This window comes from Protopterus annectens, chromosome 2.part0 (genome assembly GCF_019279795.1).
Source record: "Protopterus annectens isolate FY-2018-M chromosome 2.part0, PAN1.0, whole genome shotgun sequence".
In the NCBI taxonomy this organism is placed as follows: Eukaryota; Metazoa; Chordata; order Ceratodontiformes; family Protopteridae; genus Protopterus; species Protopterus annectens.
In genome coordinates, this window is record NC_056728.1 from 1,968,267,698 (window position 1) to 1,968,290,929 (window position 23,232).

Here is a 23,232-nt window from a genome sequence, read left to right on the forward strand (position 1 = left end):
CATCAGATGCTGCCGATCTTTTAGTATGGATGGAATGCCCATGAATTTTGATTTTGAAATGTAGTCTGTTTTTTATGTTCTGCAGCATCAACCTCTTCCAAGTCATATCCTCTCACTGACATACAAAATATGACAGACTGTCTCCTATTCTGGGAAGGGAAACAGGAGGGCTGGGAGTGGAGATGGTTGGGTGGGATTTTTTTTTTGTAAGGGAGAACGAGGTGCTGTTCTGAGTTATTGCTCTTCCCTGTAGTTGTAAATGCTCTGAGGGCCTCTGCATTTACTATCAACCTGCAAAGCACCCCCCAATATATTCCCTTCTTCCCCATGTGAATTCTGTCCTTGCTTTTTTTTTTGGGGGGGGGGTGTGCAGGCAGCTTTTGCTTAGGGTAGTTGACTTACTTAGCTGGTGGAGAAATGAAAACGGTTCTGAACAGACTGGCATGACTGCTGCATGCACCTACAGCACCATAACTTTCAGAAAATGTCTGGCAACTGAGGTTACATAGGTCAATCATCTTTCTAATGACCATTATCCTCAATACCCTTTGCCTTCTCAGATGAACAAAGAGGGACTTCTGGCCATTTAACAGTCGAGACTGGGAAATGAGGCCCAAAGGAGCAAGGTAGCAGAAGTGCAACATTTTCTCAAAATGTCCGATTAGTCTACTCAGACAGTCATTACAAATGGCGCTTCTGGCTACACACACACTGGACCCTTAGACATAATCCATGGACAACACTGCTGGATCTGCAAAAGGATTTTTGTACTAGTGGCTGTGTCAGTCAAGACCCTATAAATATAGTCAGGCTTCCTGGGATCGGGGGTACTGGGAATTAGATAAAAATACAGAAGAGCATCATTCAGGTACTCAATCACCACTGTAGGAACCCTGTTTGACAACTCCCCAGCTTCTCAGATAAATCTCTTAACTGTGAAGGGAATGTCCAAAACGATTTGCTGGGGGCAAGGATGAAGAAAAGGCATCCTCAATCTCAAATACCACATAAAAAGGCTGAAAAGCAAAATTTTCCTCTGAATCTATGGAATATCAGACTTTCTCTGGGGATATGCTTCCATGTTTTTTTAAGAGGCGCTAACCCTACAGACTTAGCGGTTGGCTACCTAGCCTACCTGACACACACCTACAGGGGAAACTTAATACAACTGTCTAAAACAGATGAGCACAATACTGCATGATGCATACCAAAACTATGGAATGTTTTTGCCTTACCATAAATGATCAGTCATTAATATACTTCAGTAACAGTTTTGGTATTATATAAAACATTTACACACATTTCAAGAACATATACAAGTTCATACACCTCAGGTTCCAAGGAAGCATCAGTTATAAAAACTGATTCTGTACATCTAAAGAGAAGAGGAAAACTCATGTAGCTTTTAAAATGAAAGAAAAAAGGGATTTCAATGTTTTCTTCATGCATATACATCAGAGTAATTTTTCAATGGTCTACACTTTAAAACAAAGTCCAAACCTACTGGCTTCTTCTGAGCCAGGACTCAGACACTGAAGTTAGGTCTACTAGATACACTTCTACAGAGTCTCGAACTTGGCTACCACACTACATGCCTCCAGGGTTTTTATACAAGCCCTGCTTGCCTCTTTGCAAATCTTCATTTTGCAGTCTACCTCCACATTACACACACTAGCTAAAACAAATCTATTAACTGACATTCTGTGAGAACCAACACCTGCCTTCCACTTAAAAAGCACAGTACACAATTACCGCACAACTTAAAACAGATTCATATATGGTTGTAGGGTTGCAGTTACTCAAAATGAACGCTCAAAATTGCATTCTTTTTTTTTCTCTGTTTTGCTGACTGCTCTGTGAGAGAAATCCTGCTAGGGCAGGGTCTGGGAATTTGCCCTTTCCCCACTGTTGTGGGATCTTTCTTTTTTTTTTTTTTTGGGGGTGGGGTGGGTGGGGCATGTGCACAATTTGATTTAAATAATTTTTTTGGTCACACACTGGTTAGGATACACACACATGTACAGTGGATATAAAAAGTGTACACACCCCTGTTAAAATGCAGGTTTTTGTGATATAAACAATGAGACAATTTCAAAACTTTTCCCACCTTTAATGTGACCTACAACCTGTACAATTCAACTGAAAAACAAATCTGTTAGAGGAAAAAAAATCTAAAAACTAAAAAAACATACAATAAGCTGGTTGCGTAAGTGTACACACCCTTAAACTAATACTTCGTTGAAGCACCTTTTGATTTAATTACAGTATTCAGTCTTCTTGGGTACACACCTGCCATCATTTATTTATTTTGTATTTGTTTACATGGGAGTTCTGACTGGACAGAGCTGTCAGTTTTCAGTGGAGGCCCAGGGAGAAAAACTCCAGAAACAATTACTAACATACTATAAAAAGTACAGTTGTGTACCTACCATAAATGTAGATGTAAAAATCAAAAGCAGACAGCAACACCAGAACTGATGTAACAAGACGGTCAACTCACCGTCCCAGCTAAGTTTAGATAAGTAGCGCGCAGGCTTACTCGAATAAGGCAAAGATGGTATTAATCCAAAAATATTTTAATGAACACGAACCACAATATTGGAAACTGAAATCCACATATTCAACTGTCAAGTGCTTTTATCCGCTTATTGCAGACTTCCTCAGAACAGCTGATTAACTCTCAATACATTCCTTTTAAAATCTTTTTGGCGCCATTCTACAAGCAAGATTTAAAGTGCCAGTGCTTGCTTTAATTTATACATAATTTTAAAAACATGATTTATAAAAACAACCAAAACTTCGGTGTGTCTTAAAAAAAGAAGTTATGTACCTACCATAACGTTCCATGTTAGTTGTCTTCTTCTCGCCTTCTTTCTTGCTGGTTGGGTTCGGAGCCGAGACTCGGCCATATTCAAAAGCTCGAGAGCTGCTTAATGGCTCGAGGCCCCCCTATATCCCATGATGCCTGGCACTAGATACCCAGATCTCGTTTGGTAAGTCTAACTGCAGACATAATAATGGAATCCTATCTTAGACTGCAAGGATCTTACTGGAGACACTACTAGTCAAAGCAATAGCCAAAGAAGACTCAGCCAGTGAAAAATCAAGAACTCTTCTCGGTCCACTAGGATAGGGGGGTGGAGGGTGGGATGCAAGAAAGAAGGCAAGAAGAAGACAACTAACATGGAACGTTATGGTAGGTACATAACTTCTTTATGTTAAGTTTTCTATCGCGCCTTCATTCTTGCTGGTTGGGACAGCGTCCCTAGCACCTATAGCTCTGGGTGGCTCATCGGAAGAGACTCTTCAGAACAGTTGAACCAAATTCAGCTCTGCTCCTGGAAACCAAATCCAACTTGTAATGCGAAATAAAGGTATGTGGATGGCCCATGTAGCCGCAGCACAAATAGATTCCATGGGCAATCTAGCCTGAAAAGCCACCGAAGTAGCTAAAGCTCTGGTGGAGTGACCTTTTGGTTTGACTGGTAATTTTTTATTCCCGAGTTGATATATGAATGTGATGATAGAAGTCAACCACCTGGATAAGGTTACCCTGGAGACCGGAAGACCTTGTTTACCTACTGCATAGGACAAGAAAAGTTGGTCTGATTTTCTAATGTCTTTGGTTCTATGCAAATAAAAGCGTAGTTGCCTGTGAACATCTAACTGATGCAACTTGTATTCAGCCTTGTTGGAGTGGTTCGGGAAAAACACAGGAAGGTCTATGGATTGATTCAAATTACTCTCTGAAGAGACCTTAGGAAGGAAGGAAGGATTAGTCCTAAGAGCAACCCTGTCATTGTGGAACACGAGGTATGGGGGACGGATAGAAAGAGCCTGTAGTTCCGAAACTCTTCTGGCTTAAGTAATAGCTACCAGAAAAAGGGTTTTCCAAGATAAGAACTTCAATGAGCGAGAAGCTGCAGGTTCGAAAGAGGCCAAAATTAAAGCTAAAATCAAATTTAGATCCCACGGTGGAGGATCTCTCACTGGGGGCCTGAGCAGAGAGGTTCCTTTGAGAAAGGCTTTACATAGCGTATGGGACATGATATTGTTTCCCAACAGTCCAATGTGAAAATCTGAAATTGCAGCTAACTGAACTCTAATTGTAGCGGAAGCAGACCCAGCACGGAAGAGCTCCGCAAGAAATTCCAAATGTAGTGTACAGGGGCTGAAAAGGGGTCTATACTTTTTGCCTCTGCCCAGGAAGAAAAACGTTTCCACTTACTAGCGCAAGTTTTTCTGGTTGTAGACTTGTGTGATGACAAAAGGATTTCACGCACAGAGGGGGAGATATCTGGGAACCTGGCTAAGGTTGGAAGTGGAGCAACCAAGCTGTGAGCTGGAGAGTGTAGGGATTGGTGCAGCCCATCCGACTGATGAATCAGGTCGTCTGGAGCTAGGTTCAGAATCCAAGGCTGCTCGAGAAGATGGCGATGCAGGAACGGGAACCATATTTTTCAAGGCCAGTAAGGAGCAATGGGGATCATTTTGCAACCCAAAACGGTAGCTTTCTGAATTAGCTTCGGGATGAGGGGAAAAGGCAGGAATGCATAAAGAAGTCTCTGAGGTCAATCGTGGACTAGAGCGTCTCTGGGCGAATGTCCGGGAAGTGGAAGGAGATAAGAAATTGCTGCACTTGCTGTTGAAGGGAGTTGCAAACAGATCGCAGCAAGGTTGGCCCCATTTGCGGAAGATTTGGTCTGCAACTACCTGGTTCAGAGACCACTTGTGAGGCATGAGAATTGCTTTGCTCTGTCTGCTAGGACGTTGGACCTCCCAGGGATGTGCGCTGCCATCAGAAACCATTGGGAAGAGATTGCCCACTGTCAGAGTCTGAGTGTGCTTCTCGACATAGGGGGTAGGACCTGGTTCCACCCTGCTTGTTGATGTACCACACTACAGACATACTGTCCGTTTGAATTGCAATAGTCCCGGTAGGAAGAGAGTCCTGAAGAGCCTGCAATGCTAAGAGCATGGCCCTCATCTCCAAGATATTTATGTGCAGATGATACTCGTGAGGTTGCCAGGTGCCTTTGGATTGTTCTGCGCTGATAATGCCCCCCACCCTATCAGGGAGGCGTCCGTGGTCACCGTAGCCACTGGAGGGGGAGAACAAATGGTCTGCCGTGGAGCACTGATGCGGAGACCATCCACCACGCAAGGTGCTTCTTGCATGCTTGAGTGATCATAATCATGTAAGACATGGGAAGTTGCTGGAAGGACCACTGGGTGAAAAGAAGCCACTGGAGAATCCTCATGAGAAAACGAACTAGAGGGACAAATATGATCACTGCTGCCATGAGACCCAGAGGACAAACCTGGCTTGAATTCTTTTGCCTGCTAATAAAACCTTGACATGCTGACGAATCACTAACACCCTGCCTGGTGGGAGGCGTGCTAACATGTCTTTGGTATTTAAATTTGCACCTATAAAGGTGATAGACTGAAAGGGCGACAATGCTGACTTTTCGAAATTTTTTGTGATACCTAGCCTGGAGCAAGTGTCGATAGTACAGTCTCTGGCTCGCAGAAGGTGATGTCTGGTGGTAGCAGTGAGGAGCCAGTCATCGAGATATGGAAACACCTGGAATCCTTGCTGTCTCAGGTGAGCGGAAACTACTGCCATACATTTGGTAAACACCCTGGGGGCTGTGGTGAGACCAAAGGGCAGAGCTCTGAACTGATAATGGCTGGCTCCCAGCCAGAAGCGAAGGAATCTTCTGGAGTGTCTGTCCATTTTGATGTGGTAGTACACATCCTGAAGATCTACGGAGCACATCCAATTGCCCTGACCCAGGAAGGGTAAAATGGACTGAAGCGTGACCATCCGGAACTTCGTTCTTTGTACAGACTTGTTTAGTCTGCTGAGATCCAAAATGCGTCTCCAGTTCCCCGTCTTTTTTGGTACCAAAACGAACCTCGAGTAAATTCCGGATCCTTGTTGGTCTGCTGGGACTTGCTGGATGGCCCTTTTTCTTAGCAGTTTTGAGACTTCTTGCACTGCTTGGTCCCTTAGATTGGGTGGAACGTCTGGAAGGGACTTGTTTGACCTCAAGGGGGTGCGAACAAAGGGAATTCTGTGGCCTCCGGATATGACGGACTGTACCCATTTGTCTTGAGTTATGTCTTGCCAGGCTCTTGGGTACAGCGATAATCTTCCCCCGTCTGCCTCCAGAGGTGGGCAGCCGGGCAACCCTTCAGGGATGTTGGAAGGGCTTCTCAAAGAAAGATTCTCTGCTGCCCTGATTTTGCGGACCCCCTCTGCTACGAGGGCGGCGTCCGTTATTGTTCTCTCCTCTGCCCCTGGATGGGAACTCACCACGTGTCCAGTAAGGCTCCCTGGGATTTCCAGAACCACATTGTCCCACTCTTTTGACCCTTAGGATATGGTCTGTAAGGAGTGGAAAAATGTACTCCTACGGCAGAGAGTCTCTTGCCTTCCTGCTCACACCTGGTAAGGGTATCTTCCACCTGTGATCCAAAAAGAGAGGAACCAAAGGGGGTGTTGGTGAAAGACGCTCTGAAAGCTGCCTTAGCCTGGGCCCCCTCAGCTGATGGATCTTGGAGGACATCTCCAAGCTCTTTCAGGAGATCCCTCTGAAGATGGTAAAGTAGCACAGGTAATTCAGGGACCGCATGGAAAAGGTCGCTGAAGATTACATCCGCTTCCCATATCTGTCCATCGTCCTAGACTCCTTGTTAGGGGGATGGACAGATGAAGTTTCAGCCAACTCCTTTGTGGCCGCCGCTACCACCATAGCATCAACAGGGACACCTCTGGTCAAGAATAGTTTGTAATGCGGTGCAGTAATGAATTTGGCAGTTCTAGGGGTCGGTTCCACTGTATCTGGAGCCGCCCACGCCTTCCAAGCCACCACACACATCAGTGGGTCGAAAGGCTGACACACCCAGGAGGTGGAAGGTCGGGATCCAAACGTGTTCAGGAATACAGACTCATCCTCGGAAGGGCTTAGGGTAGTCCAGTTCCCCCTCTGCCTAAACATCTCAAGGATGGCTGAGAAGGAGACATCTTCAGAGGGGGATCTTGGGGACCCTTCTGACTCCTCTAAGTCGGTATCCAATGTGACAGACTCGGGGGAGTCAACATGCTTCCTCTTGCATTTCCTCTTGCGAGGTGGCTCCTCTGAATGATCAGGGGAGGCCTCGGAAGAGGAGGATACACCCAAAGGGGTGTCCTGGAGTGCTGGATCCCCACGCTTGGGGTCTGGAAAAGGGGCAGAGGCTGACGCAGGCACCCTAGGGGAGGAGCCAATGGGGTCGATCGTGGGACTGACTCAGGGGCCAGTACACTCCACCTCGAAGGCGTCCCTGCCCGGAAGCAGAGGGGACTCCGGCTCCGAAGAAACCAGAAGTCCTCCCCACACCGAGAGGGACAGCTCCGAGGTAGATGTGGGAGCTGAGCTCACCTGAGCCGAAGCACCGAGGGGGAGAGCGGGGTCGGACAAGGGTCCGATGCCACTTGCCCCCCTCAGAGCCGACGACGGAACCGAAAGAGAGGGTATTGGCGCAGACAGTACCACAACTTGGACCGCAACAAACTCCGGCTCCGAGCTCATAGGATGAGTCGGAGGAGGAATATCTATAGCTGTGGACGGAGCAGACTCCTGATGGGGAGGGCTGGACAACATTTTGGCTAGGGCCTGCGATTTTAAGAGCCTACTGACCACTCTTTCCAAGTCATGGTCCGAAAGTCTAGAGGACTGAAGAGTGGGATGAGCGATGACTATGCTCCGATTGCAGCAGGGGCGATTTCAGAGCCGAACGTATAGACTCCAAGGAAGGAGACCTGGATCTTTTCTGACTCTCAGCCAGCTCCGAAGAACGTGTCAGAGCAGACTGGGAGGGAGGGACATCGGTTCCAGCCGGAGCAGAGATAGACTGTGTGGCTTCACCCAATGACTGCTTCGAACTGGGAGCAGACGGTTCAGGTGGCCTGGAAGATTTCACGGGCTGAGCCTTCGCCGGTGAATCTTGAGGTTTAAGCAAACCCGTCAATCAATTTTTGCGCTCCTGCAGGACTCTTGGACTGAAAGCATGGCAGATGGAGCAAGAGTCCAGCAGGTGCACGGCGCCCAGACAACACAAGAAGTGTGACCATCTGTCAAAGACATCTGACAGCATGAGTCACACTTCTTGAATCCGGACGGTTTAGGATCCTTGGACATCCTGGAGGAAAACCAAGGACAAGCACACACAGAAAAGGTTATAAGTAACCAAACAGTAAAATTTTACAAACTACAGTTACCACAACCAACTACAAGCACTACTACAACAAAAACTAAAGATTATCAGTAAACACCAACAGTGATTAATAAAGGGAATTTTTTTTTTTTTCAGAAGGAGATAGAAAGGTTAACCTCTAACTTAAATGGAAAAACCTTTCCGAGGAAAGGGAGAGAAGGGGGGAGGGGAAACTAACAGAGTTTCTTGGGGAAAGTAAACGGTAGTCTGGAAGGAAACTAGCTACAATACAACAGTCTAATCTAACGACTAATTTTACGCAAAAAACTAAAGTTTTGACAAGAAAAATACTATAATAAAGATTTATACGACCTGAGCCAGTAGAACAACCTTGCAGCAGAAGCGGCAAACGAGATCTGGGTATCTAGCGTCAGGCATCATGGGATATAGGGGGGCCTCGAGCCAGTAAACAGCTCTCGAGCTTTTGAAGATGGCCAAGTCGGAGCCAAGGATCGGCTCCGAACCCAACTAGCAAGAATGAAGGCGAGATAGACAACTTAACACCTTACTTTATCCTAAAATGAGAAGTTATGTACCTACCATAACGTTCCATGTTAGTTGTCTTCTTCCCGCCTTCTTTCTTGCTGGATGGGTTCGGAGCGGATTGTCGGCTCCAACTAGGCCGATACTAAAGCTCGAGAGCTATCTTTACCAGCTCGAGGCTACCCTATATCCCACAATGCTAGGCGCAAACTACCCAGATCTCGTTTGATAGCTGAAACCATAGCAGTTCTGATCTCCAAAATAAGGAGAAGAGGAAACCTCACTCGTAAGTCACCTAGACCTATAGCTACCAGTAAAAGATAGCCAAGGGGGCTAATACTGAGGCAGAAAGAAGATCCCCAAGGATCCTTAGGTCTGTCCAGGCTAGGGGGATGAGGGGTGGGACGCAAGAAAGAAGGCGAGAAGAAGACAACTAACATGGAACGTTATGGTAGGTACGTAACTTCTCAATGTTAAGTTGTCAATCTCGCCTTCATTCTTGCTGGATGGGGCCGCGTACCTAGCACCTTCACCCTGGGTGGCTCATCGGAACAGACTCTTGAGAATGGTGGAACCAAAATTAGTCCGGCTTCGGGAGGCCATGTCTAATTTGTAATGAGAGATAAAGGTATGAGGAGAGGCCCATGTAGCTGCCGCACAAATGGAATCTATTGGTAATCTAGCCTGAAAGGCTATTGACGTGTCTAATGCTCTAGCTGAGTGAGCCCTGGGCCTTGACTGTAGCTTTTGGCGTCTGAGGTCATAGATGAAAGTAATCACAGAGGCCAGCCATCTAGAAAGGGTTACTTTGGAAACTGGAAGGCCTTTCTTCCCTGCCGCATAAGATAGGAAGAGCTGCTCAGATTTCCTAGCTTGCTTAGTTCTATCCAGACAGTAACGGAGCCTACAATGAACGTCCAGAAAATGCAGCTTTTGTTCCGCTCTGTTGGAGTAGTTGGGGAAGAAAACTGGGAGATCGATGGTCTGGTTTAGGTTCGCCTCAAAAAAAACCTTGGGTAAAAAGGACGGGTTAGTCCTGAGAGACACTGTCTTTATGGAAAACTAGATAAGGTGGACGAATGCAAAGGGCATGAAGTTCTGATACTCTTCTCGCAGATTTTATGGCGACTAGAAAAAGAGTCTTCCAAGAGAGCAACTTCAAGGAGCAGGAAGCCGCAGGTTCAAAGGGGGGAAGAATCAAGGAAGTTAGAACCAGATTTAAGTCCCACTGTGGTGGGGGGTCTCTGATTGGGGGTTTAAGCAAAAAGATACCTTTAAGAAAGGTTTTACAAAGCTTATGGGACATGATACTGGAGTCCGAAAAGCCTACATGAAAGTTCGAAATAGCCGCTAACTGTACTCTGATGGTGGAGGAAGAAGACCCCGAGTGAAACAGTTCGGCTAGGAAGTCTAAGACTGATTGGATAGAGGCAGTAAAAGGATCCATATTTCTAGCTCCTGCCCAGAAGGAAAAATGCTTCCACTTGCTGGCATAAATCCTTCTGGTGGATGACTTAAGGGAAGCTATAAGGATGTCACGCACAGAATGGGAAATAAGGGGAAGCCTGGCTAGGGTTGGAATTGGAGCAACCAAGCTGTGAGGTTGAGAGATTGGAGGGAGTAGTGCAGCTGTCCCGACTGATGGGTCAAGAGATCTGGCACTGGGACCAGATGCCAGGGCTGCCCCAAGAGGTAACTATGCAGGAACAGAAACCATATCTATCGAGGCCAGTAAGGAGCAATGAGGATCATCGTGGCTCTCAAGGCGGTAGCTTTCTGAATCAACTGAGTGATTAATGGAAAGGGGGGAAGGCATACAGAAGTCCCCGGGGCCAATCGTGGACTAGAGCGTCTCTGGGGGGGGTGGCCGGGAAGAGAGCGAAAAAGTCGTGGCACTTGCTGTTTTGAGGTGTTGCAAAAAGATCGCAGCAAGGTCGACCCCATTTCTAAAAAATTTCATCCACTTCTGCTTGCTTGAGAGACCACTCGTGTGGCATGAGAATGGCTCTGCTCAACCTGTCCGCTATGATGTTGAACTTCCCGGGGATGTGCGTTGCTATCAGAAACCGCTGAGAGGAGATCGCCCACTGCCAAAGTCTGAGTGCCTCTCGACATAAGGGATACGACTTGGTTCCGCCCTGTTTGTTGATGTACTACACTACGGACATATTGTCCGTCTGAACTGCAATAGTCCCGATGGGAAGAGTCCTGAAGGGCTTGCAACGCTAAAGGTACTGCTCTCATCTCCAAGACATTTATGTGCAGGTGGCATTCGAAAGGTTGCCATGTGCCCTGGACCATCCTGCCCTGAAAATGCCCCCCCCCCGACCAGGGAGGCGTCCGTTGTCACCGTGGTGACTGGGGGAGAAGGAACAAGTGGTCTGCCCTGAAGGACGTGAGGGGAGACCATCCACCAAGAAAGGTGTTTCTTGCAAGACAGGGTTATTCAGATGTTGTGTGACATTGGAAGCTGTTGAAAGGACCACTGGGGAAAAAAGCATCCACTGAAGGATCCGCATATGAAAGTGAGCTAGGGGAAGTAGTGTAATGGCTGCCGCCATGAGACCTAATACCTTCAGGACAAACCAGGCCTGGATTCTGTTGTTCTGAAGGAGGATGTGAACATGCCTGCGAATATCTAGAACTCTTTGCTCGGTTAGTTTTGCGGAGAGTCGGACTGTGTCCAAGGTGGCGCCTATGAAGGTAATAGACTGACAAGGTGACAAGGCAGACTTCGAAATTTATGGAGATACCTAGCCCTTTGCAAGTATGAATGGTGTAATCTCTGGAGAGAAGCTGATGCCTGGTGGTGGCAGTGAGGAGCCAGTCGTCTAGATATGGAAACACCTGGAATCCCTGACGCCTCAGATGAGCCGTAACCGCTGCCATGCATTTGGTGAACACTCGGGGCTGTAGTGAGACCAAAGGGCAGGGCCCTGAACTGGTAGTGACTGGCTCCCAGCGAGCGGAGAAACCTCCTGGAGCGCCTGTGCATCTTGATGTGGTAGTACGCATCCTGAAGGTCTACTGAGCACATCCAATTGTCCTGACCCAGAAAGGGTAGAATGGACTGTAGCGTGACCATCCGGAACTTTGTTCTTCTTACAGACTTGTTTAGTCTGCTGAGATCCAATATTGGTTTCCAGTCCCGTCTTTTTTGGTACCAAAAAGAACTTGGAGTAGATTCTGGATCCTTGTTGGTCTGCTGGGACTGGCTGGATGGCTCTTTTTGTTAGCAGTTTTGATATTTCTAGTACTACTAGTTCCCTTAGACTGGGTGGAACGTCTGGAAGGGGCCCTTTTGGCTGAGCTGGGGTGTGGTTAAAGGGAATTTTGTAACCCTCTGATATAATCGACCGTACCAATTTGTCTTGGGTGAGTGAAAGCCAGGCTTCAGGGTACAGTGATAACCTTCCCCCGACTGCCTCCGAAAGCGGACAGTCTGGCAGCTTCTCAGGGATGCTGGAAGGGTTTGTCAGAGAGAGACTCTCTGCTACCCTGATTTTGCGAACCTCCTCTGCCTCTAGGGCGGTGTCTGTTATTGTTCCCCCCCTGCCTCTAGAGGGGAACTGACATCTTGCGTCAGGCACGACCTCTTGTGGTTTACGGAAAGTACAGTTTTGCACCTACCATAAATGTAGATGTTCGAGTGCTAATACAGCTGCAGTCATAACAGATGGGTTCTCCTGCCGTCAGGCGGGTCCTCGGTCGGCCGAATTCCAAAGTCTAGGTCCGGCATCGGTTGTCGTCGCTTCTTCCCTGACGTCAGTGCCACAGGGGTATAAAGGAACCAGCAGACGCCATTTTCTTCAGTTTTTCTTGCCCCAGATGTCAGGTGCCCCCAGAAGGAAGGCAATAATAAATTTGTGTGATAATGCAGTGCTATATAATCAAAATACAGTAGTTGCAAGCAAATGCATCATAAATGAAAACCCCAATCAGGTTGTATGAGGATGTGTTAGCCTATAGGCCTGTCCCAAGAGGGGAAGGAGGGAGGGAAACCTGGACTGCAGCTGTATTAGCACTCGAACATCTACATTTATGGTAGGTACAAAACTGTACTATGTTCATCGTGCATACAGCTGCAGTCATAACAGATGGGTAGAATCCCAAAGCTAAGAAAGGGGTGGTAGGCACTAGTTGGAACTAGGAGGAGCCAAAATGCCCTGCAAGACTGCAGTGGCAAAGCCTGCTCTAGATTTGGAGTATAATGGTAGGTTGTAGTGCTTGGAGAAGGTATGCACAGAACTCCAAGTGGCTGCTTCCAAAATATCCTTGGTAGGAACTCCTCTGAGGAAGGCTGCAGAGGTGTCTGTGGCCCTGGTGGAATGAGTTCTAATGCCTGTAGGAACAGTTTTGCCATGAAAGGAATAGCAAAAGCGTATGCAGTGGGCTATCCATTTTGAGATTGTCTGTTTGGAGATTGGCTTCCCTTGAGCTCCTACCGCATAGGCCACAAAGAGCTGTTCTGATTTTCTGAAAGGCTTTGTTCTGTCCAAATAACGCAGCTGTCTGTGGATGTCCAAGGAATGTAGTAATCTCTCCTTTGTTTTGAGGATTAGGATAAAAAGTAGGTAAATGTACAGCCTGATTTAAAGCTACCCTGGATACCACTTTAGGCATAAAGGATGGGTTGGTTCGTAAGGAAACTCTGTCCTGATGGAAGATGATAAAAGGCTGGACAGCCACGAGAGCCTGTAGTTCTGAAACTCTACGAGCTGAGGTGATAGCCAGAAGGAAAGCTGTTTTCCAGGACAAATATTGCAAATCTGATGAGGCAGCTGGCTCAAAAGGAAGCAAGGTCAATTTTTCCAGAATTAAATTAAGATCCCAAGCAGGTATTGGTTGTTTCCTTGGAGGCCTTAAACTCTTAGCCCCACTGAGGAATTGTCTTAAGAGAGGGTGAGAGAATAAAGGTGGATCAGTGTTGTATTCTGCAGAAATGGCTGAGGCATGTATTTTGATGGAGGAGAAAGAAAGTCCACTGCTTAGCAGTTCAGCCAAATATTGTAGTATTTGAGATAAATTCAGTTTTCCAGGATCCTGGCCCTTTTTCTCATTCCAGACACAAAAATGTTTCCATTTTGCTTGTAGTTCCATTTATAAGTCCATGGCCATGTTCCAAAGTGACATGGCCAGTCTGCATAGGGGGAAAGAATGTGTTCCTCCCTGTTTATGTACCACATAACTGTGGTGTTGTCCGTTCTTATCAATAATTGACCTGGTTGTAGAAGGTCCTTGAAAGCTATAATAGCATTTATTACTACTAGCATTTCTTTTTGATTGATGTGAAGGTGCTTTTCTTTTTGGGACCATTTGCCCTGAATGCACTGATCTGTCATGTAAGCCCCCCAGCCGTAGTCTGAAGAGTCTGTTGTGATGACTTGATTTGCTTGAGGCTTGCTGAATGGAAGACCTGTGTTTGTTTGACATGCTTGAGCCCACCACAGAAATTCCTTTTGCAGACATGGAATTAGCGGTATTATTGTTTCCAAACTGTGGCTGTGTCGAGACCATATGTTTTTCAAGTACCATTGTAGTTTCCTCATATGCAGCTTTGCACATGGGATTAGTAAGATGCAAGATGCCATGAATCCCAGAGCCTGCAGGATTTTCCTTGCAGTCAGCCTGGTGCAATTTGCTAGTGTTCTGAAGTATTGTATTAGTTGCCCCTGCTTCTCTGGCGTGAGGTAGGCCATCTGGGTGTTTGTGTCCAAATCAGCACCCAGGAAAATTATCTTCCGAGAGGGTATTAGCCTTGATTTCTTTTTGTTGACTGTGTATCCCAGAGAGTTCAACAACATTATTACATAAGCCAGATGTTTCAGAAGAATGTGCTTGCTGTCCGCTTGGATCAGGCAGTCGTCCAAATAGGGGTATATTTGTATCCCTTGAAGTCTGCAGTAGGCAATTACTGATGCCAGGCATTTCGTGAATACTCTGGGCGCAGTAGATAAGCCAAAGGGCAATGCAGAGAATTGATAATGGGTTGAACCTGCAAGAAATCTGAGGTACCTTCTGCAATTTTGTCTGATTGGGACATGCAGGTATGCCTCCTTGAGGTCCAATGTTACCAGCCAAGACTCCTTGCCCAGCATGGGAAGAAGTTGCTGTAGAGTGAGCATCTTGAATTTTGGTGCAGTAGAAATGTTTAGGATGGATAGATCCAAAATAGGTCTCCAATCTTTTCCTTCCTTGGCACCAGAAATAGCCTGGAATAAAACCTTGACCTTGTTCGTGCGTAGGTACCTCTTGAATAGCTTTCATGTTTATGAGATCTGTAATTTGCTTTTGTGCCTCTGCCCTTTGATTGTGTGGCAGGTTTGGCATGCCTCTCATTTTGGAAGGGTGTGAAACGAATTTGTAGCCTCTGTTTATAATGTCCAGGATCCATTTGTCCTTTGTGACAACATGCCAATTTTTTGAAAATAATGCCAGCTTTCCTCCTAAGGGGGCTGCCATTTGAAACATGGTTGGCATGCAAAGGGGAAAGTCATTGGGTTTGCTTTCTGAAAGATTGCGAGTTGTCCTCACCACCTCTTTGTGTAGGAGCTTGCCATTGTCTGCCTCTATACGATCCTTGGGATTGTCCTCTGCCCCTCGGGCGCCTGTATCTGCCTCTTTGGGGTCTGTCTATGGCAGGAAAGGACCAGTTTTTGGAAGGCCAATTTCTACTAAACCGTGGGGGTTGAACCTGTAGACATTATCTCACAGTTTGCATTGATTTAGCCTTTTCCTCCATTTTCCTTGATACCTCCTCAGCATTAGCACCAAATAGTACATCTTTTTGAAGAGGGGCGTCTAGTAATTTAGCTTTGACATGATCAGGCAAGGCTTGTTCCTTGAGCCAGGCATGCCTACGTATGACTGATCCTTTAACAGCAGCTCTACATGAGGCATCTAGAGTATCAAAACCACATTGTAAGGTATGCTTACCCACTTGTTCTGCACTATGCATCAAATCCTGCAACTCCTTCAAGTCTGGTTGTTCAGGTTGTGACATTTTACTCTTCAATTGTGATAACAAAAACTGTTGGTATTTTAGCATATGAAACTGACAGTTTAAGGCCCTCGTGGATAAGGTAGCCGAGGTATATACCTTTTTCCCCACCTTTCTAAGGATCTGGAATCTCTCTCGGAAGGCAATGGAATTTTGGCAATGGAGGCCTTAACCCCCTTGGGGCCCTGTGAGATGGTTTCTGGGTCAGCAGCATGGCTTTTGTAAAGAAATAGGCGAGTCAGGAACCCTGTAGTACCTGTCAGGCTTAACTGGAGCTGGAGGTAGAGAGTCCGGGTTAAGGCAGGCCTCCGAGTAATCATCATCTAGGATGATGAAGGCAGGAGGTATAGCCAGAGGCCTATGCTGAGGTAACAAGAGAAATTCCCTGAGCCTTTTCTTGGAATCTGAATAATCCTGGCCTTCCCAGTGGAAGTGTTCCCTTAAAGTATGCAAAGTTTCCCCAAATGAGTAATCCTCAGGGGGGGATACAGAAGGGTTGGACTCCTCCACATCAGAGTCTTCAAAAGGGGAGTAAGAATGTTCCTCATCATCAGAGTGCTCTGAAATAATGGAGCCCTGATCAGAGGAGGGGGAATCTTCCTCCACTCTGGGCCTTTTGTCCGGTGGGGGCTGAGAACCTCTTATTAGAGTAATTAAATCCTCAGCCATTTTAAGCATCTGTTTCTTAGGCATGGGGCCTGGAGATGGGCCCTGTGTAGCTGGTCTCTTAGAGTGCATGGTTGCTTTAGACTTTGTGAAAGCCTTGATGGAGAAAGAGGAAGGTCTGAAGACACCTTGAGTGGAGGTGGACCTGTCCACATTCTGAGTTTCAACGTCGAGTGGCTTCGGTATCTGTAGTCGGGGTGTGGGCCGAGGAGCCTGCGACCTCGGGCACAGGAGACACCGTCAAAGAAGTGTCGTCGGTAATCAGGGGCTGCGTAGGCGCCTCACTGAGAACCGGACCACGTGTAGTCGGCTTTGGCGTGGTGTCGGTAGAGGCCGCGGACCTCGTGTGTCGGTCCTTGTCTTTGCGTTTCTTAGACAAAACCGGAGTCGGAGTATCCGACGACATAGTATAGTTAAATGCTTTCCCAAAATAATGCTGGGCGAACTCCGCCCGATGCTTAATAGTGCGTTTGTTAAATGTAGCACAAAAGCGACAGACCGAGACATCGTGGTCTGGGCCTAAACAAGGTATACAGAGGGAATGGAAATCCTTATGCGGTATTTGCTTCCCACAAGAAATACAATTAACTTTGTCTGACATCGGTCTGAGGCAAGAAAAGTTTCCCCAACGGGGTACTTAGCTTTTAAGAAGACTTCAGTTTCCAAATTTCGTAATTTCAGGAGCTGGCTGACCGGCACTTGCGAACTGCTTCTGCTTCGGGCACCGCGCGGCAAGAAAGACTGAAGAAAATGGCGTCGGCTGGTTCCTTTATACCCCTGTCGCACTGACGTCAGGGAAGAAGCGACGACAACAGACGCCGGACCTAGACTTTGGAATTCGGCCGACCGAGGACCCGCCTGACAGCAGGAGAATCCATCTGTTACGACTGCAACTGTATGCACAATGAACATCCACATTTTCCCACCCTTCTGACCCTTAGGATATGGTCGAGACGGGGTGGAAAAATGGACTCCCACGGCAGAGAGAGTCTTGCCTTCTTGCTCGCATCGGGTCAAAGTATCCTTCACATGAGGTCCAAACAAAGCTGAACCGTCAAAGGGGGAGTTAATGAAGGATGCCTTGAAGGGGTCTGCAAAGTTATAAAGCCGCATCCAGGCGTGACGCTGTAAGGCCACGCCTGTGCCTGCAGCCCTTCTCGCCCCATCGGCCGCGTAGGAAATAAGCCGCATGGAGGAGTTGACAATGGAATTCAGGGTTGCCAGCTGGGAGTTGATTTTGTCTTGAGACCCCGCAGCTGTTGGATCCTGTAGGGCCTCACCCACTTCTTTGAGCATGTCTCTTTGAAGGTGGGTGAAATGGCACAGGTAATTCAGCGACCGCATGACAAAGGTCGCTGAAGAAAACATCTGCTTGCCGTACCTATCCATAGTCCTAGACTCCTTGTTAGGAGGATGGACAGGTACTGAAGGATCAGCCAGTTCCTTCTTAGTGGCTGCAGCCACCACCATGACATCAACCGGGACACCCTTGGCTAAAAAACGTTTGTCCGAAGGGGCTGTTATGAATTTTGAAGGCCTCTGTGGGGTAGGTTCCATTGTATCAGGGGCCGTCCACGCTTTCCGTGCCACCACTTCCATGAGGGGGTCAAAGGGCGGAGACACCCAGGAGGTGGAAGGGCGAGAGCCAAACGCCTCTAGGTAAACTGACTCGTCCTTGGAAGAATTGAGGGTAGACCAGTTCCCCCTCTGCTTAAGGATCTCAAGGATGTCTGAAAAGGAGACATCCTCAGAGGGGGACCGCGGGGACCCTTCCAACTCATCCAAGTCGGTATCAAATGTAATGGACTCGGGGGAGTCCACATGCTTCCTCTTACATTTCCTCTTCCGAGGGGGTTCCCCTGACAGATCAGGGGAAACCTCAGAAGAGGAGGATATTCCCAATGGGGAAACCTGAGGTGTTGGATCTCTACGGTGAGGAATGAGAGGGTGGGTAGAGACCGCAGCAGGCACTACAGAGGGAGGAGCTGAGGGAGCTGACCGTGGAGCAGGCACAGGGGCCAGCACGCTCCTCATGACTTCAAAGAAGCCCCTATCAGGCAGGGTAGAAGATCCCCGCTCTGAAGAGATAAGGACCCCTCTTGGCACCGAGAGGAACAGCTCCGAAGCCGATGTCGGGGCCGAACTCAACAGCGCCGAAGCTCCGAGAGGGAGAACTGGGTCGGATAAGGGTCCGATGCCACTTGCCCCCTCGGAGCCGACAAGGAAGTCCATGCGCCCGGATCCCTCCAAAGATGGGACCATGGAAGAGACCGGAGCAGACGACGGAGCCGAAAGGTGAGGTATCGGCTCAGACGTGTCGACAGCCACGGCTTCCACAAGCTCCGGCTCCGAACTCAAGGGGAGTCGGAGAAGTAATCGAAGATGGAGTGGGAATAGCCACTGTCTGTTGAGAAGGGCTATGAAGCATCTGGGCTAGTGCCTGAGACTTAAGAAGTCTACTAACTACCCTCTCGAGGTCATGGTCCAAGAGCCTGGAAGACCTAGAGGAATGGGATCGATGGCTCCGCTCCGAGAGTAAGGGAGACCTCGGAGCTGAATGAACAGATTCCAAGGACGGAGACCTGGACCGTTTACGTCTGGCGCCGACCGAGTCTTAGAAACATCAGCTCCAGGTCGAGCCGATGTAGAAGACTGCGTTTGAGAAACCGACTCCAGCCGGAGCCGATGAAGCAGTCAGAGCACCCCTAGTCGAAGGCTCTGAACATGGAGCCGACGGCTTGGAAGGCTTTGAAGGCTTCCCCGACGATGACTTGGCCGGGGAACCTTCAAGCTTTAATAAGCCTCTCAAAATTAACTTATTTCTGCGTTCCTGCAGGACTCTTGGACTGAACGCATGACAGACAGAACAAGAGTCCTGCAGGTGCAGAGGGCCCAGGCAATAAACAAGTGTGACCGCCTGTCAGCGACATTTTCTGACAGCACGAGTCACACTTCCTGAAGCCAGAGACCCTGGTGTCTTTAGACATCCTAATAAAGGACAACAACAAAAATACACACACAGACACCCCTTAACACAATCTAAATCAGTCACACAAACAATTTTACCTGACAATTTAAAGAAAAGGGGAATTGGCCCAAAGGCCTAACCTTTTAAACCAAACAAGGGGTTAGGATATTAAGGGATTTAAGGGACCGGAAGGAAGTTAAGCTAAGAAGGAAAGCTAATGGGATGAGAACTAACAAAAACTGACACTGACTAAAATAGAGAAATTTAAGAATAATTAAATCCAACCTGCAGAGCCGGTAAGAAACGCACCTCGTAGCTGAAGCGGCAAACGAGATCTGGGTAGTTAGCACCTAGCATTGTGGGATATAAGGTAGCCTCGAGCCGGTAAAGATAGCTCTCGAGCTTTAGTATAGGCAGTCGGAGCAGAGAATCGGCTCCGAACCCATCCAGCAAGAATGAAGACGAGATTGACAACTTATCAATAATTAAAATACAAACTTATCAAAACCACTAAATTGTAAACAATGACATACTTCGTACCCCATTAATATTTCTAACCTAAACACACGTAATTTGATAGTGAAATATTACAACTAATGGTAAAACAAATCAAGCCAACAACAGAAAGGGTTTGATTGAAATAAAATCATTTATACCCGGTTCCTTTGTGGCATCGGTCAACACCTGCCAAATGCTTTCTTTTTTTTACTTAATATTGCCTTAAAATTGCTCCTCTGTTTGATGTAAAAACTTGATCTATTATGGCAAAACTGAAACTATGATGTTCCCCTTTCTTCTCTATTTGTCTATATAAAGCATTCTTGGTGTACCCTGATTCTGTAAACATGATCATAAATTATTTTCTTAAATAATCTCTCTGTTTTGCCAATACAGTAAACAGGGCATGATGTACAACTAGGTAAATAAATATTCTTACTGCTACAACTCCCCCTTCTAAATTTAATGTAGGTCTTGTTTACATTCTGCAGTTTTATTCCATCTCTCTCAATCAAATGACATTGATTACATGACCCACATTTGGTAGTTGCTTTATTACTATTATATCTATCTCGTTCTATACTCCCTAACTGTAATAACCTCTTGATGTTTAAGCCCATCTTGAACACAAAACTTGGTTTATCCCCTAATATTTGTTTGATATCATCAGCTACTGTTAAATTCTTCCAGTATTTAAATACTATATTCATAATTTCGTTCACATGCGGAGAATAGGTTAATGAACGCACACTATTAATTGGAACATTTTCTAATTTTCCTTTATTCAGACTACTAATGTCTTGTCCTATTCCTAATATAGGACGATATTTATTGCCCCATTCCTTAATTACAAATTGTGAAACATCCTTCAACAAATCTTCCAGGTAGCCTCTATTAATACACACAGATGTTATAAATTCTATTTCCCTTGTCATAACTTCATGATTAGACGACATCCTGGCTGCTCTTATGCATTGACCCTTGAAGAAATTTTTTAACATACGTCTTGGGTGATGACTAGTAAATTCCATATATCCATTCGAGAATGTTTTTTTCCTATATATCTCCGACTGAATCCTAGATCCGTATGTTTTATACGTATCTAAATAAGAGATCCCTTCATAACTAACACTAAGTGAACTTTAGAAAACTACTTGTATTATTCAAATCTATAAATTCATCTATCATTTCCACCGGTCCTTTCCATAAAACAAACATGTCATCAAGAAACTTTGTGTAATAAGAAATATGTTCAAAATATTTGCAGCTAAATAAGAATGTATTTTCCCCCTCTAACATAACCATATTTGCAAATATAGGGGCACATGATGCCCCCATAGCTACACCCCTTACTTGTTTAAAATATTCGCCTTCATAGTATATAAAGTTATTATTCAATACTATCTCCATCATACCAGTTATCAAATTAATTCTATCCCATGTCAAATTAGAATATTTTCTAAGACTATTGCAAAAATCTTCAAGTCCCCGTTCTTTCGGGATACATGAAAATAAGTCCACAACATCAATAGTTATATATGTTAGTTTCTCATTCCATTTATCAGGTGTGAGTTGAGCAAGAAATATCCAGGAATCTTTGATGAGATGAGGGATGTTCCTATAAATGGGTTAATCCATCTATCACCACACCTATACTGAATGTTGTAGACTTACTTCCAGAAATAATTGGGCGAAAAGGGGGTTTGCTAATATTCTTATGTACCTTTGGTATGCCTATAATGGTAGCTAGAGTGGGATATTCTACTTTCATAAATTCCTAAATATCTTCTGTTATTCTCTGATCCAATAAATATTCGTCTAATGCTAAATCTATTTTCCTTTAACTTATATTTATTTCATTAATGGAGGTAATTTCATAATTTCCTGTATCGATTAATATTTTTTGTATTTCATTGACATAATAAATTGTATTGTATAATACTATCCCCCCTCCCTTATTGGGCATCATTATTTATTTATTTTATTTATTTATTTTATTTTATTTTATTTTACATTTGTTGACCGGGCAAGTCCAACTGGACATATGTCCATTTTCAGTAGAGGCCCGGGGAGAAAAGCTCCAAAGACAGATACATTATAACAAAATGTATAAGGTTACAAATACAAAACAGTGTATGTCAGGTTACAATCAAGTTAACATAGCAGTAGATACAAACATTTTATAGTTTATTACAAGACAAATATTTACAATAATGTGGGACAGAATATTCACATGAGGTAGATTAAACTTAAGGTTTACAATTTCATGCGAGTGGTTGCATAAGAGTATTGATAACATGTTGCTCAAGATATCCATGTGAGGTAGAACATCACTAAAGTGGGTTTGCTATTTTTCTAAAGTTAGCAGAGAGCATTAAATTATAATTAAAGAGGAGTTAGGAGAAACTTAGTCACTGAGGTAATATGTTAGTCAGGGTTAGTGCAAGGACACAACCAGTGTGTTCTAAGGTGTATTTTGAGTTTTTGTTTGAAATGGGGTAGGGATTAACTCTGATATTTTTGTTATTCATAAGTTCTACTAAACATTCCCTTTCTTTTATAGTCAAGGGGGTGGCATAAATGTACTTTTCTTTAATTTATTACTTTCCATTATGAATACATAGTTTTTATTATTAAACATTAGGGCTAAATTTAATCTTCTACAGTACAACTTTACATCAATAATAGCGTCTACTAAATTAAACTTTGCGGCAGGTATACATTTCATTCCTTTAATAAAGTTCCTAATTCATCCTTTATACAGTAATTAGTGTAATTATACACCGTGAGGTCATTAACATGATGAATATTTTTTTCTTCTATAACAATGTTATCCACAAAACTTGCTCTGTTATGAGTGTCACCTGGGGTATTATGTACCATCACATTCTCTAGTACTGCCTGTACCGGTTCCCCCGATAATTCTGTTTTGCTGCTGGGGTACAATAACGACCCCCCTGAAAATTCATATGATTATCTTTATGTGTCACTGCATGATCATCCCCATTTGTTTTCCATACTTAATTTACGCTCATTACCACATATACATGCTCTATTTTCTTTATATTGCATAACATCCCAATTTAACTTTTTGTTCTTCCTTTCATATAATTTTTCCGCTTTACTTTCTGCATATTTAAACTGCTTGTCATTGTGCAAAAAAGTACATCAGACACTATTATTCAATTTTTCTACTTCCAACACAATTTTACTTAGTTTTTCATCATTCTTTTTGATAAATAAATTCATATAATTTATTCCAAATGAATACAGCATTAAATTCTGCCTTAGTATCAAGTATCTAAATTAATACCCATAGGTACCTTAAAAAATCTAAGACCCATCAGTACTA

The 23,232-nt window shown here is 45.2% G+C and overlaps 1 protein-coding gene across 1 annotated transcript in view; it reads right to left on the reverse strand.

Annotated features, from left to right (window-relative positions):
* The window catches only part of KANSL1 (KAT8 regulatory NSL complex subunit 1), a 1,638,220-nt gene that overhangs the window by 764,554 nt on the left and 850,434 nt on the right, over nucleotides 1-23,232 (reverse strand). The window lies entirely within an intron of this gene.